Raw genomic sequence first — 19945 nt, forward strand, 5'->3', positions numbered from 1 at the left:
TTCAAAAACATAGTTAGAACACACAAACATTTCTCCTAATAGCTCCAGGATATACATACTGTTCCCTGCACCACCTCAATCTCTAAGAGATAGTAGTCTCAACCTTACTCAAGTTTTTTTTAGCATAGGTTTATGGCAAGAGGTAGTATTTCTTCCAGAAGAATATCTATCTCAGGTTCCCCTGGCCATAAAACCCCAAACCCCTAAACACCATTCCTTGCTCCTCAGGACACAGTACTTGACCATCTATGGTACTTAGACTGGGTTTCTGATACCCAGATTGTTGTGGCTTACCCTTCCCTTTCTCCCACATACACTTAAGATGACTTTGTATTAAACTTGCACTTATTTTGTATTTACTTCTCTGCATATAAGTTCTATTCTTTCAGTATAATGAAAGTTCATGAGAGCAGGGATGATGTATTTTTTTACATACTTTCAAGTCTGCATGTTGTGGGAAGGGATCTTGAAAGGCAGGATAACACAGTGAATAGAGATTCATTCTAAAATTCAGGGCAACTCAAGTCTCATCTCTGACACAGAACTGACTTGATTGTAGACAGGTCAAATAACCTTTTAATGCTTTGGACAACTGTCCAAGGCTTTTAAGTTGCTGAATAGGTGCCGATCACATTGGTAAAAGGACTCTGTTTCACTAGGACCACTCTACATTGCCATAACAACAGAAAAAACTTAATTTACAACTCCTTAAAATCAGGGATGCTTTTATTTTCACCTTTGAACTTCCAAGAACTCACACAATGCCTGGTAAGGGTTTAATAAATGCTGGTGGGCTAAACTGAATTGAATTGAGTTCGTACCAAAGTCAAATAATATGGATGATTTAATCAATCTAATAAACCAAAGTAACCAAGAAATCATGATGTCTGTGGTGATCTCGATGTAATTTTTATTGAGACAACCTTTTATTTTTACTCTTTGTGGAATCATAGGAAAGACTGGGATCATTTAACTCTTGTCTTATTAGAAAGGCTAGAAGGAGTAAGAGATAAGAAGCACTTTCAAAGGGACTGAAGCACAGCCATGTGAATTACCTAGGCCTTCTTATTGCATATAACTAAATTCAACTATGGAATTTCCTTCTATTGGAGGGGGAAAAGAAAAAAATAAAAGTAAAAAGAGTCCAATTTAGAGGAGCCCTCAAAGTCGTCTTTGTATTTAATCCTATTGCATGAGAAGGAAAGGTTTTCTTTGTGGCCTATGTAAAATATCATACTCTATGATTTATCCATATTTTCTGGGTAGTTAATGCCTAACCACAGAATGTTGTGACTTTCAAAAAAATACATATGCACATACAACATACAACAGAATAGCAAAGTGGGAAAATGTGTGTTATTAAGCAGATGGTAGTGGAATACTGTACCATGGCTCCACCAGCCTCTATGTCAGAGTCTCTTATTCCATTTATGTTCTTATTTGTAGTGCTTATGTGCTACAGTCCTCAAAGATTTTCACTTATCAGATACCAAATTCTAGGATTTACCAGTCAAGCCTAGTGGAAGATGATGAAATAATTTTCAGTTTTCAATTCTTTTAAAATAATAAGTTCTTTTCAAATTTTCTAAGGGCTTCCAAAGACTTGAAAACAGTGTTTTAAAAACCCCTAAATATCAGCTCTGTACCCCTTTTTTCAGTTCAGAGAATGAAGATTTCATTAAAACTTAAGACTGAATCCTATCTATGTCAGATCTTAAAGTACATTCTCCTTTCTAGATAAAGGTTGTATTTTTTTTTCTTTCTGCATTTCCCTCTGACTTATTTTCTTCTTCTGTCAAAAGCGGTGACATAACTCATGCCAGGGCTTAATTTTTCCTCTATTCCAAGAGCATCAGAATTTTTTCACAACAGACTTCCTTTCATATGCACATCCTGTGGATTTCAGGAATAGAAACCTTTCCCACAATTAAACTGCTCTGAGAGGATTAATCTGCTTTTTGAAATCTTGTCAGAAATGTGATATTATGATATGGTTGTTGACTGAAACATAATTCTCTTTAACTTTTCCTGAGATTGGCTGTATGTTGTCTCTTGTTTTCCATTTTCTTTTGCTCTCCTATGCTTGATGCATTATCAGAGATGATAGCATAATTGCTTTCCAAGCCGTTTAAGGGACCTTGAAATAGCTTTTGTTGTTGGAAGGTTAGAGTTGTCAAATGTTGGGGGTTGGGGGAGAGGTGAGGAAAAGAATTTCCTGATTTATTTTTCTTCCTAAAACCTATTCAACAGGTGGAGCTCTCTGCTGCAGAATAGGATTCAGTGTGGGAATCTGGTAATTATCTGAAGAATCATTTTAAAAGCTGCAAAGATTTATCTTGGGTTTTTACATTATGCCATCTCATTTCCTATCTCAAAAAAAATTCTTCAATCTTTTCCTTAAAGGAGCAGGATTTCATATTTCCCCCGAAATGGTTTGGGGAAAGAAGTAGGGATTGGGCTTTTAAAACAATTTGTGATATAGACCTCCAGTTTACTTTGATCTTTTTAGGTGGTTAAGTACTAATAAAGCAAAACTGAGCTAGCTTAGATGTTGAACAGTTGGAATTCAGAGCTGCACTACAAGTAAACTGGAAAATATCAAATATTTATTCATCAGCACTCCCCACTGACATCCCTTCTAATTTCAGAAAGTCAACACAAGAATTTCCTAGACCAAAGGAAAGCAAGATTTGAAAAAAATAATAAAGATTCTACAAAATTACCTATTGTAAATCATTTGAATATTTTCTCATTGTAATAGATTCTAATATTGGTCCACTGTCTAACATCAGTCAATCAACAAGCAAATATTAAGTGCCAACTATGAACTAGGCACCTAACTAGCCATTGGGAATATTAACAAAATAAATGAAATAATTCACACTTTAAAGTAGCCTATATTTGATTTGGATAATCAATAAGTAAATATAATAAATAAATATATAAATATAGGTAAAGAAGTGGAAATTTGCAGGGATACCTATCAATTGAGGAATGGCTGAAGAAGTTGTGATATATGATTATGATGAAATACTACTGTGCTATAAGAAATGATGAGCTCGATGATCTTAGAAAAACACAGATAAACTTTCATGAAATAAGAACAAAATGAGCAGAGACAAAAGAATATTGTGTATAGTAACAGCTGTATTATTTTAAGGACAATTTTGAGTGAATAAGTCATTTTGACTATTATAAATAACCAAATTAATTGCAAAGGACCTGTGAAGTAAGATGATATCTGCATCTTAAGAAAGAACTATGTATAGAAGTAAAAGAAATATATATGGGAAAATTATGCATATATTCAAACATACATACATACATATATACATAATTGTCTAATGGTAGCTACCTCTAGGATTGGGGGGAGAAAACAAAGGAAAAAAAAGAAAGTTACATGATAACTTTATTATATATTTAAAAGGAATAATAAGTTTTACATAGTGTATTTGCAGTTTTATGTATAATCATTTATTTTTATTCTATATTATATATATATTTAAGTTCAAAATAAAATAAATACAATATATGCAAATTTTTCAAGTACAAAGGAATTTTGGAATGGAGGCTGCTAGCAATTGTGCTGGTAAAGAAAAGCTTTATGTATAAAACAGAACATTGGCTGAATCTTCAAGGCAGAGAGATTTTGTGAGGCAGAGAGGAAGCAGAAAATCTCAAGTATAGAGGGTAGCCAGAACAAAGCCATGGAGATGGGATGTAGACAAGTGATGGAGTATCATGAGTAAGGAAAACAGGACCAGTTTAGCCAGATTACAGATTGTAGCAGGGGAAATAAGGCCAGAAAATGGGATTTAGTTTGGCAAAGCTCACAAAAGTTAAATAAATACAAATTGTAGAATGTACCTGCTAATTAAGATTTCTCAGTTAGAGAGTATCTGAATACCCTCTGTAGAAAGAGTCTGCAAGGCCAAGGATTTAGTTTCTGATTTGACAATAATTTGGTGAATGACTTTGGACAAATTGACAACTTTTCTTTCCCTATATCTATAGTTTTTTTCCATCAGTGAAATGAGCAAGTTGGACTAGGCAGCTATACTTTATATACATATAAATATATTATAAACATACATACATATATATATATATATATATATATATATATATATATATATATATTCTGTACTTTGGCAGTTGTAAAATTTCCAGGATTCTCTTGTTCTATGAGGGCTCTCTTTTTAAGGGATTATTTGATTTGTTTACCATAAATGTGTTTGGGACATGACAGAATACTATATTTGATGTATATCTTTATTTTCAAAATGTGGATTTTGAGGGCTGCTAGACAGCACAATGGATAGAGTACCAATCCTGAAGTCAGGAGGACCTGAGTTCAAATCTGGCCTTAAATGACACTTAATACTTATTAGCTGTTTGAAACTGGATAAGTCACTTAACCCCAATTGCCTCAAACTCCCCCCCTCCCACAAAAACATAAATTTTGATTCTGTATAGGTTTTTTTAAAATTCTTCAATATATTATGAATGTTCAGTGAAGAAAGTAAGCTAAATCATTAAATTGAGGACAGATATATGAATAATATGAATATATTCTTCAGCTGAATCCTAATTAATAATCGCTGACATGAATTATAATTATAGCAATATTTGTGAAATTTTGTTTGAGACTTTAAACCCAGGTCTTGATTCCATGTCCAGAGAGTAAAAGTAGAAAGACCATTAGGAAGATATTGCACTAATCTAGCTGCTTGACAGTGAAAATTTTGTACTAAAGAACAGATGTATGCAACAATATTATAGAAGTAAACTTGACAGGGAAGGGAGGAAATTTCATTTTAATTCCATTATTATCGTGGGACATTGAATGAGTGGTATTGCTTCAGACAGAAATTGGACAAGATGAAGAGGTAGTTTTAAGAGGTGAGAGAATGTAGGAGAAAAAAAAAGTTCTGGATATATATTTAAAGCAGTGGTCCTCAAAGTGTAGTCCAAAGAATTGTTGGGGTCTCTGAAACCCTTTCAGAGGGTCTACAAATTCAAAATTATCTTTTATTTCTAATATAGTAAATAGCTATAAATATAACCCATGTGAACAAAAACTCTTTGAACAGATCTTCTATAGTTTTTAACAACATGAAGATACTGAGAACAAAAGTTTGAGAACCACAAATTTAAAGCATGCCCAAGAATTTGAGATATGAGTGTGGAGCTATGAAGAAATGTCACTGATGATGATAAAGTTTTACAACCAATTGTATAGACAGAATATCAAAACCAATGAAATTATACGAAAACTACAGCAAGAAGAAAAGCCTGAGGATAGAAACTTGAGGAGCACCAACATTAAAGCTTTAGGAAGTATAAAAAATGTCATCAAAGGAAAGAGAGAAATAACAGAAAAACTGAAAGAGAAACAAGCTCAGCTTAGCCATTTTGTAAAATGCAGTGGGCATCTTGTAAATAAATATTTTGGGTGATGTTTTTCTTATTATTTATTGCTCACTGATTGAAAAAGTGATGATTGTGGGAAGTGTTGTGAAGCCACACCTCTCATCATTTGGATTTTAAAATCTACAAGGAAAAAAGAGAAGAAAGGGAAAAGAACAAAACAACAACAATAACAACAAAACAACAACAGGATGGACAACCATGAGTCATATGTGTTAATGTGATTGGAGGGGTAGAGGGAAAAGGAAGAAAATATAAATAAATATAAACACTTCAAATAGAAATGTCCTGTGTACAGAATTATAAAATAAACATGATCCAGGCTCTGAGTAGGAACACTGAGAATCACTGATTTCCGCATCCAGTAATATTACCAAACAAACTCAGTTATTATTGAGTACATTTAAAAAAGAGATATGGTTTCCCTATGAGGTGTTTATTTCCTTACTAAATCTCATGACTCAGTTTTAAATGATGTACTGTTTCCAGCCCATGTCAGGTAGTTTGGGTAGTTTGGACAGTTAGGATGTCAAAATATTTCAAAGAAGGGTATGCCAGATGCAGCTCCGACTAATTGTTAAATTTTCAATGTGAGCATTTACATTGCATAAATTGGCAAATGGCAAATTAGGACTTGATTTGTTGTTTTGTTAATTGTCTAAATTTAGAAAGTGATGGGGAAATTTTTATAATGCAGATTAAACTTTAAAGTATGTCCTGAATAATGTCTCCTCTGCCCTGTAAGCCAGTTGTTAAAAAATTTATCAGCACACCTTTGTCAAGAAGACTAAGAGTTTAGAAAACCATATAAAAGAAAAAAAAAATGAGGAGTTTAATAGCCTTAAAGGGTTTTCCAAACCTCGCTTGTCCCATTTAGTGAAGGATTTAGTCAAAATCAGCTGAACTAGTTCATTATCACTTTTACTGATTCATGGGATTCAAACCAAAAAAAAAAAAAAATAGTGATTGTAGGTAATCTTTTTATTTTGCTAGCTTCCTCTGACAAATGTGTGCCTTGATTAGAATTTTAGAGACTATCTTAACTATTTAATACATGTAATAACATTAAAAAAATTTTTTTGGCTTTATCATTTTGGTTCATTAGTATATACCTGGTTACCTTACTTGAGAAAAAGAAAGAGACAGAGACACAGACAAAGGGAAAGAGACACACAGAGACAGAGACTGATAATTGTCATGGCAACCTTAGTGGCTCATGAAGATCAATGTGAGAGATTCATGTGCATAACCATTGTACAGTTAAAAACATATAAATTTGGTTCCCTTTTTCTTCCATGACTTCCATCTAGTGAGGTAAAATTTATTTTTAACTTTATATTTTTATCATATTTATTTTTGAATAGTGCCCTCTCTTCACTATCCATTAAGCCAGTCCCAGAAACAAGAATTTAAAAAGAGAGAAAACAAATAAAACAAAGCAAAATCAGCAAGCTCATCAATTGTGCTGATAACATATGCAACATTACAAACCTACAATTCATTATAAATGATACATTTTTCCCAGTTATTCATCTGGCTGTTTTTCATTAAAATCACTGAACATAAGGACAAAGACAGCCACTGTTCCCACCAACAGTGGTTTTCAGCTATCCCCACTAGCCTTGGATCCACTCACTCATTTTTTTTTTTTGGCTGCTCTTCCCTCAATCCTAGACTATATAGGGACTGCTGGAATCATCATCCCTTTACTCACCTCAAACCAGGTTATGTCCCCAATAAAGATTGTTCTTCCAACAACAACAAAAAGTTTCCTAGCATTTAATTTCATTATTTTCATTTACATTGTTATGATTATTATAAAACAATAATGTTTTCTTGGTTCTAGTTACTTCAATCTGTATGGTTTCGTATATACCTTCTTAAGCTTCTTTAAATCCTTCATACTATAATTTCTGGTAAGTAATAATAGACCATTATTTTCACATTCTGCATTTGTTTTTTGCCTTTTCCCTATCAACAAGTACCTATTTCTACCCCAGTTCTCTGATATCATAAAAAAGTATGAGCATATCATTTTCAAACTAATGATAAATAATGGCTGAAAATGAGGGTGGAGAAATGGGTACATTGATAATGAAAAACAAATTTATCCTGTCATAACTATTCAATTCAGGAAGAGACCATGAATGACATAGGAGAGCTACAGCAAAAATCGAAATTATGACAAACAAAGAAAGGTAATATCAGTCAACTAGGATATTTTGCAGAATAATTTTTTCCTTAAAATTTATGGTAAAATCAAGATTTCATGAATTGAATTATAATTTAAATTTATACAGGGAATTTTTTAGGAATTCTTTTTCATCAGAATACACCCACTCATGCAAGTACTACAGGATCAAGAATCCTTTAAAACATAAAACATAGTTATTCAAAGATGTGTAAAGGACAGAAAAGGATTTATATCCACACTTGGTTAGCAAAGGGACATTTATAACTGTGGCAAATGTGTTTTAAATGTATCAAAATATGTTTTGTAAATTCAGATATTTGTGTAACTTGGAATGAGGTATACTGTTTCTAATGTAATATGGAATGTGGTGAGGAGCCAATTAGGTCTAGGTGATTGAAATTGAAGTGAACCCCTGAACAAGCCAGCTTATGATACTATAAGAAAGCATATATTCAATGAGACGAGGAAGGAGGAATATTTGGATTTTATGATCATAAAGGATGATGATCACATCTGGTAGTTACAAAGGCTGCAGCTTCTAGAAGAAGGATCATTGTAAGAGATGGTGATGATGACCAGGTGATAGGCCTATGGCACTAAGTGCTAGACCAAGGAAAGAAGAACTCAGAGAAAAGAGGAAGAACAGCAAATATGGAACAACCCTGGAATCTATCAGAAAACTTCCATGATGATTGCCACAGTTATAAATGTCCCTTTGCTAACCAAGTGTGGTTATAAGTCCTTTTCTGTCCTTTACACATCTTTGAGTAACCATGTTTTATGTTTTAAAAGATTCTTGATCCTATAGTACTTGCATGAGTGGGACACTCAAAGAAAAAGACCCTTCGTTAGAGAGCTACAAAAGTACTAAATTAAAATATTCACAGGGTCTCCTTGGGCAAGGAATGAGCTATAGAATTATTAAAGATTAGAGATCTTAAAAACCCAAATCCAAAGAAACCCAAAATTATGGTTCTGAATCATGACTAGTACCTATGCATTTTGAGGATGACTAAACCTTCTATATCTACAGTAACCATCTTTAGCCACACCTTTTCAAGGTAACAAAGTAGATGTGATTCTGTAGGTACACTATGTAATTATTTAGGATTATATAAGTGTACATTCAATACAGTGTCAGGCCTAGAATCAGGAAGACCTGAATTCAAATCTCTTCTCAGATACCTACTAGATATATGACTCTGGGCAAGTCACTTAACCCCTGTCTAACTAAGATTCCCTTAACTGTTAAGTGGGAATAATAATAGCCCATCTTCTCCCAGGATTGTTGAGAGGATCAAATGAGAAAATATTTGTAAAGTACTTAGCCTGGCATCAGGATGGGTGCTTAATAATTCTTGTTTCTTTCCTTTTTTTTCTTTTTTTGTGTGTGGAAATTTAAATACCAAGGCTGGCATGAGTTCATTCACCAGTGTGTGGTAGGAATGAGTGGCCACCATGTCTGCTTAGTTATTGGAAAACTAGAGCACAATGAGAGAGATAGCCTTTCACCAAACCACTGTTGATTTAGCAGTATTGGGTACCTGTCAACTTCAATGAGTATTTCACTGAAGGGATAGTATACACAGCTGTGCATCTGTGCATAAGAAGGGAATTTTAGGTTCTGGGAAAGGTATTCAGGAAAAAAGACAATGAAGTTGCTTCATTGTGTGAGCCATCTGATACAATCCAGCCTTCTCTTGTTTCTAGTGAATAATCTAAAATTAGGAATGTAGCCCAGTACATTTGAAGACATCTCCCTAGAGAGGAAGGGGATATTGAGTGTTTAGATGTGACAATAGATGTGCCTAGTCTATTGGAGCAGGGATTAGGCTGATGCCCTGTAGATATTGAGCAAGGCTGTTACCCATGTTGCAGAGGTAGGTAGAAGGAAGATAATCATCCTTGAACAATTTGCAAGTAAAGATTTTCTTTTTCTTTATTTTAATTTTTGAAAGAATGTACCTGGTGTGTTCTTCTGAGAGAGGCTGAAAGTCAGACGCAGAGCAGACTTGGTTTCCTAGAGAGAAAGCAGGGTATTCGTGTGCCAGAGAACCATAGACATTGGGGAGATAGCACCAGATGGAAAGGACAACTAATGTGAGTGAAAGAAAGGGACATATCTGGAGAAATAAGCATACATGTCTAGAAGGAGGCCTGAACACTATAAAATACTGAGGAAAGGAGACAAAATATAAATGGAGATTTATTGAATGAAGATGAGAAGAGCAAATGAGGACACCCAGATACATTCGGATCTAAAATATGGCCTGTGGACCATATGATCCATGTGGCTTCAAAGATTAAGAAGGATAGAACCTAGAAAACTATAAAACACACAAAAAAATTTCCTTTGTCTCTCCAATGCCTAACATAATGGAACATAGTAGGTGTTTAATAAATGCCATTTAAATAATTGAATATGCACATGTATTGTGTCTGGTTGTGATCAATATAGATCTATGAAATTATACTGTATTCTCTTTAAACCAAGACTTTAAACCTTATATAAGAGCCTCATTTGTCTTTAGTCTCATTCATATACCTCTATAAGAGATTGTAGTTAAGTAAAGTATTGATCTAAACATATACAGATTGGTCTTTTGCCTTTAAAAATGATTGAATATTAAATTGATTAAATATTAATTAATTAATATTGAATACCAAATATAATACACCAGTTTGAGGAAGCAAAGTTCCCTTTTTGATTTTCTTCTCTTAACAAAATGAATTTGTGCAGCTGTATCAGATGTTTATAATTCAACCAGTTTTCCTCTGAAGCAGCTGCTTGATGTCATTAGCCATTTTAAATCTACCTTACTGCTGGCCAAAAGTCTAGAATACATAAAATCACTTGACTGACAACACTTTTTGTTCAAAGACATGGTGACTATCTATTGTCAAAATCGATGTATTTTACAAATGTTAAGTAAATGATTCAGTGTATTTGCAGATCTGTGTTGTGTAGCAGTTACTTCTGCAGTCTAGGTAAGTAGCAGAGACATTATGATATTAAAACAATTTTTTTTTCCAGAAACAAGCAACAAAATACTTTGAATGGACACTTCAGGAACATAATTTTTAAAACAAATTTCCAGATCATATTTAACCAAGATCATCATTTTAAGAAGGATTTTTCTAGTTAAGTATGAGTTGGATAGAATGACCTCCTCCAAAGCCCTTCCAGTTCTGAGAGTCTGTGATTATTTGTAGAAAAGCATGCAAGATAAGAGAGTTAAATGTGCCACAGATTCCCCAGGAAAAAAGAAAGCTATTTTACACTTGCCAAAAAACCTATAGTGACAAGTATAAATGGGAATCAATAAGACAACTCCATTAGCTGGAAGAGATGCAAGGCAATTCTACTTATGTGTCACCTAAGTTTGTACTACCCAGCCACTTATATCATTATAGGAAGCAAAGGTTGGGTTTTCCTCACTCTTCAAAAATACAGTTGTCTTTCTGAATTTGTTGGCTTTTTTGGGGATGGTTTGGTGGTAGCATTTTTTTCCCCTTTATCTAATTCTTCCATCTTAGCTTTTTTTGTAGCTAACACTGGTAGTGGATACCTGGATCAGTTTTAAGATATTTTCTCTTACTATTGAGCATTTTAGGATATAGCAGGGCCTGAACCAATGCTGAAATAGGATTTTTAAAGTTTTTCTTTTCCCATTGATCTCAATGTTTTGCAATCAGTTTAGAAGACCATTAAAACAAAACAAAACTAACATTTCTGTGGCCTTACTTATATTAAATAATTGAATTTTAGAATTATTAAATATATTCTTTGTTAAAGATATATATCTTTATTTTGTATGCTTGAATGGTAAAGACATATGAAAAGTAATTGTATTTCCTTGATGTGGGCCTTTTCTGCGAATGGCCAGTGGAACAAGGTTATATGCTGCAGTAGACCATGCCTGAGCTAAAGCCCAGAATGGGGAACACATGGAACTTAGTGCAGGATTAGCCCTGACTCCTGCCAAATGTAGGGATTTGAGTTTTCAGTTTTTGATTTTCATTCTGAACCTGAAATTCAAGAGGGGGCATGCCAGGCCATGCAAACTGAAACCAAAAAAAAAAAAAAAAAAAAAAAGATTTGCATGAAATGCCTGCCATCTGAAATGGCTGAGTTTCATGCAGCCTGAATAATTACATGGGTTGGAAATCTCTTCAGCCAGTCATTATGTTGGTAATACCCAAGCGATATTGACTGACAAGCTTTATAGTGGGAAACTATTGCTCTTTGAGTTGACAAATGAGGAGGGAACATATTTCCCAAAGCATCAGGCACAGGGCATTATTACTGCCCACTGGAAGTCACATTTTCATCTTAAGGAGCGATCATTTTCTCTAGAGAGTAAATATCCAGTGCCTGGATGGCATTGTCCTCCTAATGTGCTAGCCCTTCAGTTAGCTTCTCCTGAAGGCTGTCTATTGTGGTTCAGTAGGTCTCGGCTTTCTCTCTGGCAACTGAAGAAGCAAAACCATCAGAAGAGGGGGTCATCCTGGAAATGTAAAACTGAAAATGAAGATTTCCTTCAGCTTTTAATTCCCTGTCTCTGGAATAGACTTAAGATTTAGTCTATCACTTATAAGACTTATCATCACTCCTGGCTTGGCAAGACTTTTTTGGGGGGTACATTCTTCCTCTCCTTCCTTCTCACTTTGCTTCTTGGGATTTGATTCACATGGTAACTCCCACAATTTAAAGTACAAAAAATCAGTAAATGTCTTCTCAATAGGAAGGTTAGTTTAAATTCTTTGTTTGTTTTTAAAGAATAAAAAAAATGTGGTCGCATATTAGGTGGATAGAGAGTCAATTTCAAAGGAAGATCTGACTTCATGTTCTGTTTTTGGTATATCTTGGCTGCATAACTCTGGGCAAGTCTTTTGAGCTCTCAAGCTTTAGGTAACTCTCTTTATCTTTATGTTGCAAAGAAGGAGCCAAACTGCATTGATAAAAGAAATTATGTCATTTAGAAAGTCCCAAGTCTAATCCCTTTTGGGGAGCAGGTGGTACCCTAGATATAACACTGGTCTTGAAGTCAGGAAGATGAATCTTCTAAGTTCAAATCATCTGGGCTCAGATACTTAGTACCTGTTTGATCTTGGACAAGTCATCTAACTATGTTTGCCTCAATTTCCTCATATATAAAATGAACTGGAGAAGGAAATGACAAACCATTGCAGTATCTTTGCCATGAAAATCCGATATGGAGTCATAAAAAGTTTGCTATGACTAAACAACAACAAAAATTCCCATCGCTTTTAAAGATCAATGATTCAAATGCAAGTTTCTTTGTTAAAAATAAGAACCTGTATTTATTCTAGATTTTGTAGTGCCCATTTTGTAGTGCTTTATCCATTTAATTTATCCATTACAAAGAAAATACTGTACTGGCAAAATGTTGTTTCTAAATCAGGGAAGTGACCATGTTATTTTACTTATTAAACTTCAATTTGTCCTTAATAATATTAACTGCTTCAAATAAAACTCCCCCGTCCTTGACATTAAAGCCTTTCACAACTTTCAAGCTAATCAACTTTTCTAGTCTTATTTAACATTACTCCCCTTCATTTTACAAAACAATTGTCCTTCTGTTCCTCACACCTGAAATTATACCTCCTATTTCTGTGCCTTTGCAGAGGCTTACTTTATTTCTGAAATGGACTCTCTCCTCATCTGTAATGGGCTGAGGTTTGAGTTGATGCACTGAGGTCCCAAATACATGAGGCTAAATAGTAATTGGACTATACTCTATTAATATACATGATTGGATAAAGAATGGTCCCTGCCCACTCTCTGTGCAAGTCCTGATGTGTTGTACAGGAAATGACGATTTTGGTGGGTGGAGGCAGAGACAGGAACAGGAAGAGAAGCTGGGAGAGATTGGGCCTGGAGTCTATTCTCCTGGCTGCTGGTCGTGTGGCTGTGGGTCTAGCTAGCTTCTTGACTCAGCTGCACACATTGCTATTGCCGATTCTCTTCCGCCGCCGATTATCTTCCACCTCCGATCCTTCTTCACTGAGAATAAAGACTGACGATTTTCCCCTAATCTGAACTCCGGACTCCTGCTGATTTTAAAAATACACGGTCTTCACACTCATCTCTGCCTCATTTGGATCCACTGGTTCTTTCAAACATGGCATAAATATTTGCTACATGAAGCCTTTCTTGAAGTCACCAGGTATTAGAGCTTCTTGACTTGGTATTACTTAGTATATATTTTATTTATACATGCACACATGTTTTTTGTTTTATACATATTTTCATCACATATATTTTTCTTTGATGGAATGGAAGGTTCTCGAAGACAGGAACTTTATAAAGTCTTTGTATTATTCCCAGTGCCCAGTACAATGCCTGGCACTGTGTAAATATTAATTGTTGACTGATTTTTAAGTGAGAGGCTTTGTGCCCTTTAGTAATATTTGTTTCTGATGAAAGTTTATTTGAGACAATGGTTAGATGAGAAAAGAGAGAAAGCTGTGGAAATGATTAGCTCAGTGTTACTGGTGACAGTTGGTTCAGCCATCAAACAACAGAGGCAAAACTGACAAATATGGTTCCTGGTATAAGGTAACATATCATTTTGGTACAGGGCCTTACCTAATTACTTCCCTCAGCAACTATTTCAATTTTTGGTATAAAAGATGTTTAATCACTTCTATTCCTTATCTAAACAGTCAACTTTCATTAAGCACTGGGATGTTTCTGTGGACTCAAAAGACAGCCATTAAACTTTTCTCTTCTCTAAAACCTAACCTTCATTACAATTGTCCATTCATAGAAGTGTTTTCCCCTCTTTGTAAAAGACCTGAGGGATAGAGGGCAACATCTAGCTTGAGGCATCTTGCCCTTCCCAAAGATACAACCCCTGTGAATGAATAAGAACAAATGAGGTCTGCAAAGATAATTGATATTAAGCTGAGTCATCAAATCAAATATTTCTGAACTGAATTTAATAATCAAGTTAAATAATAAATTGTAGGATATCCAGGTTGTGGGAAAAGGTCAGATAGCATTCAATATCTCTTAAGTGATGAAATTTGTCTTCCTTTACACTAACCAACCCCTTCATTAAAGAATGTTAGAATTCCCATCCATTCTCCAATTGTCAAAGGATATGAACAGACAATTTTCAGTTGAAGAAATGGAGACCATTTCTAGTCATATGAAAAGGAGCTCTAAATCACTACTGATCAGAGAAATGCAAATTAAGACAACTCTGAGATACCACTGCATACTTCTCAGATTGGTTAAGATGACAGGAAAAAATAACAACAACTGTGGGAAACTGAAACACTGATACATTGTTGGTGGAACTGTGAATGGATCCAACCATTCTGGAGAACGATTTGGAACTATGCTCAAAATGTTATCAAACTGTGCATACCCTTTGACCCAACAGTGTTTCTACTGGGTTTATATCCCAAAAAGATCTTAAAGGAGGGAAAGGGACCTCATGTGCAAAAATTTTTGTGACAGCTCTTTTTTAGTGGCAAGAAACTGGAAACTGAATGGATGCCCATCAATTGGAGGATGGCTGAATAAGTTATGGTATCTGAATGTTACAGAATATTATTATTCTGTAAGAAACAACTAACAGGATTATTTCAGAAAGGCCTGGAGAGACTTACATGAACTGAAGCTAAGTGAAATGAGCAGAACCAGGAGATGATTGTACATGGCAATAACAAGATTATACGATGATCAGTTCTGATGAACATGGCTCTCTTCAACAATGAGATGATTTAAACCAGTTCCAATTGATCAGTGACAAAGAGAGCCATCTACACCCAGAGGGAGGACTGTGGGAACTGAGTGTGGTTCACAACATACCTTTTCACTCTTTTTGTTATTGTTTGCTTGCATTTTATTTTGCTTCACTTTTTCTCTTGTGCAGCATGATAATTGTGTAAATATATGTGCATTTATTGGATTTAACATATATTTATATCATGTTTAACATATATTGGATTACTTGCCATCTAGGTGAGGATGTGGGGAAAGTGGGGGAAATTGGAATACAGCATTTTGCAAGGGCTAATGTTGAACAATTGGACAATTGTCCATGCATATATTTTGAAAAATAAAAAAAATAAAAAATAAAAAGCTTTAATTAAAAAAAAAAAGAATGTTAGAATTCAATAGGCCTTTCAAAACTTCTTGAAACATCCTGTTTCCATTACCTCCTACTCACTATACAGAAAAGTAATACAAAGCACATTTTTCAGCAAGTGAAAAATATATTTAAAACTTAATGCTCAAATTATGAGTATAGTATCTAAAACAATGTTTCAAATGTATCAAAATAGCTTTAGAAAGGTTCAAATATATCAAGAGTTACTAGTGATAGTTTTCTATTACAACTGTCTTTCTGGTCAGACCAGAATTTCTGGTCTTATTTTATCTGTGACTAGATCGTCTCTACAATTCCATTTTGAGAATTTTGTGATTCTAGGTTTGAGCCTACTCAAATGGAAGGAAAACATATCAATACTTGAGCCATGATTCCGGTGTTCTAACATTTCATTTAATTCACTTCAGCAAACATTTATTAAATTCAGTTTTTCATTCTTGAGTATAAGGGACTGTGTTAGCTGATAGGGATAAAGAGATGAAATTAATCCTACTCTCAAGGAAGTTACTATCTGAGAAGGATGTGATATATACACATATCAAGATGATACATTGAGAATATGGGAATTTCCTATGAACAGAAGTGCTTAGTATGAATGAATGGAAATAAATGAGTGAAAAAGGAGAATTTTTGCTTTATTTGTTTGATATGAGCTAATATGAGCTTAATATGAACTAAATACTGCACTACATACAGTATACTCTGTTTTGACACTAAGAATACAAAAATGAAAACTGACAATCACTGTCCTCATGGATCTTGCAAACTAATGGACAAATACAAACAGGAATACAAATAAATATATAATAGAAAGAGTACATGGTATTAGGTGATTTGAATCCAAACTCAGGTTTGAAATTACTATATGATTTTCATATTAATCTCTGGGCCACAGTTTCCTAGCATGGAATAAGAAAGGATTAGATTAGATGAGGCAGCTAGGTTGATTGAACACTAGACTTAAAATTAGGAAGACTTATCTTGAATTCAAAACTGCCCTCAGACCCTGGGCAATCACTTCACTCTGTTTGTATCAGTTTACTCATCTGTAAAATGATCTGGACAAGGAAATGGAAAACCACTCTAGTATCTTTGTCAACAAAACTCCAAATAAGGTCATGAAGAGTTGGATGTGACTGAAAAAAGTCTGAACAATAACAAGATTAGATGATCTCAATTTCCTACTAGCTTGAAATAAAATGACCCCAAGTATGAACTATCGTAGAATGTGATAGAAATAATAAAACATTCCACTTTGAGCTGAAATGATTCCTTAGGAGAAAATGCATCCATGTAGTTGAATCAGGTGCAGTTGGAGAACACAAATACCCTAATTTGGCTAGAACTATAAAAATATTTGAAATGTGTCTTTGAGAGGTAGTTCAGAAGTAGATAATGGGAGGTCTTAAATGCTAGGCTAAAAAGTTTCTATTTTATCTGATAGATAATTAAAAAGCTACTGTTGTTATTTGGGGCAGGGGAATGACATAATTATATCTGGTAATTAGGAAGGCCATAGATTTAGAGCTAGAAAGGACTTAACAGGTTATTGAATCTAACTCCTTTGTTTTCCAGATAAAAAAACCAGGATAGAGAGGTTAATTGCTTCACTTATAGTCACATAGTTAGTAAAATGTCTTTGGAGGGATTTGAACTCAAGTCTCCTCCTTCCAACTCTAATATGCTATACTGTATCCCATGCTAGCTCTTCACTGTTTTTGAGAGTAAAATTAATTTAGGTTAGGTGGCTTCCTTTTCAAACAAAGGGTCTAGTCATCAATTGAAAACTTCTGAAAATGTATTTTTTGTGAATCTTAGCTTTATGAAGTCTGAGGCTTGAGGAAGGTCAGTTTGATTCCAGGATTAGAGTAGGAAGAGAATAGAATGAATATAACAATTAAGAGGTTCTGAGAGTGGTCCAAGTCAGAGATGTTGAGAGTCTGAATTTAGATGATAGCAACAGAAGTAGAAAAAATAATTATGACATTTATAAAGTCCTTTTGAGATTTGGAAAAAAATACCCATAGTTTATTTTGCTTAATATTCTTTGCAGTATACATACATACATACATCTATTGCTATTATCACTATATATGTATAAATGGCAATTACTATAAATATTATATATGTATGTAGTTGAACACACACATTATATAGCCACAGAAGTTCTTTCTTTAAAATTTTTTTTTATTTTAATGGTATATTATTTTCCAATTACAAATAAAGATAGTTTTCAACATTCATTTTTGTAAGATTTGGGTTTCAAATTTTTTTTGTGATGCAGTTGGGGTTAAATGACTTGCCCAGAGTCACACAAATAGTAAGCATTAAGTATCTGAGGTTGATTTTGAATTCAGGTCCTCCTAACTCCCAGGCCAATGTTCTATCCACCTCACCATCTAGCTGCCCCCACAGAAGTTCTTTCTATCCCTACATGTTTCTATGATTCCCAAATCCCTATAGAAGTTCCTTGCCTAATTTTTAAAGTTCATACTCTGGTATGTACTGAAAAAGTAGGCAAATAATAAAAAAATATTTACTAAACATTCATTATGTTCAAAGATCTGTGCTAAGAACTAGTTAAATAAGTGCAAAAGTGAAGCAGTTCCTTTCCTTAATGACCTTACATTCTAGTAAGGATATATACAAGAAAGTAGTAGAAGGGAGTTTTGGTCTGGAAACTTGAAGGAATGCCAAATTGATTCATTGGGCCAATTAACATACAAGTTCTTTCTAGAAGCAATAGTAGTATTGATTTGTTTAACGTTTGCAGAACAGAAGTGGAAAGTGGTGGAACAGAATATAAACCTGACATCAAGGAATTTGGCAAGGTCATCAAATAGGTTAAATGAAATTTAAAGTGTCCTCTGATCTTGGACTAGCTAGGGAGAGTAGACAAGAATCTGTATTCACTCATTGATCAAGGCAACTCAACCCTATAGCAGGAATTCTAAAACAGAATGAATTAATTGCCCCAGGGACTGAAGACATAATTTCTTATTTCTCTAGGTGCAGAATTCAGACATCAACAGGGCAGATGATAAGATGGCATAAGTGAATATCTGGATGGAATGTGAAATGTTTAGTGTAAATTGGACTTGGAATCAGGATACATGAGTTTGAGACTTAGAAGTAGCCAGGAATCTCTTCATTTACTTCATTTGTAAAAGGCGAATGATACTTTACAAGGTTGAAGAAAGCCTTTATATACTACCCAATGATACTATAATCTTGGTTTCCATTTCCATTTTTGCCTTGTGATGACTACTTGAAAAGTATTACTAGTCAAAGAGTGAAAAGGCTCCTTCTTATATTTTTCTATTAAATCAGGAAAATTTAGTCATTTGAAAAGATGTTTCACAGTTAAAAAAAAAACCCAAAACAAACCAACCCTGAAGGCAAGAGTTTTAGAAAAGGGAAGCTGAGGATGAGAGAAAGAGATTATGTAATTATATACCATATATAACCTTATATATTAGATATAGTAATGTAATCTATAATATAATGTGTATATAGTGTAAATATATAGCCTTCTAAAACTTTTTTTTTGTGAAAAGGATAGTGAAATTAAGTCAAATATAGCTTAAGATTTTAAGTTTAGCTATTTTTGGAAATAGCTAAATCTAGCATTTATAAAATTCAAAAGTTTCAAAGAAGCTAATATAGAAAAAATGAAGTTTAGATTTTGTTTTCTATTTTTTACATTGTGAACTTGCTAGTGACAACACTCCCTCACTATTACATTCTTATAGGGTTCTATAATACATACAAGAAAGCAATAGAAAGAGGAGTTTTGGTCTGGAAATTTGCAAACTCCCACCTCTTCTACCATTTATCCATCCCCCTCCAGTAAGAGTTATATAAATCATACTGGATGTTGTAGTAACAAAGTAGTTATGGGTGTCAAAAATGGATGAAATATGGAAACAAAATCTTTTGAACATGATTCTAATCTGGCTATGTATTTGTATTTGTTTAAGTTACACCCCCCCTCCCCCCACTAATAGACTATGAGATCTTTGAAAACTGGGAATCTCATTTCTGTCTTTGTATCTCCTTTACCCAGCACAGTGCCTGCTAATAGGTCCTTAATAAATTCACATTGATTGATTGGTCAAATAGCCCCCCAACTATTAAAAACATACCCTGCCTAAGTCCAAAATTTTCCTCTTTC

Source organism: Sarcophilus harrisii, chromosome 3, assembly GCF_902635505.1.
Source record: "Sarcophilus harrisii chromosome 3, mSarHar1.11, whole genome shotgun sequence".
NCBI classification, from domain to species: domain Eukaryota; kingdom Metazoa; phylum Chordata; class Mammalia; order Dasyuromorphia; family Dasyuridae; genus Sarcophilus; species Sarcophilus harrisii.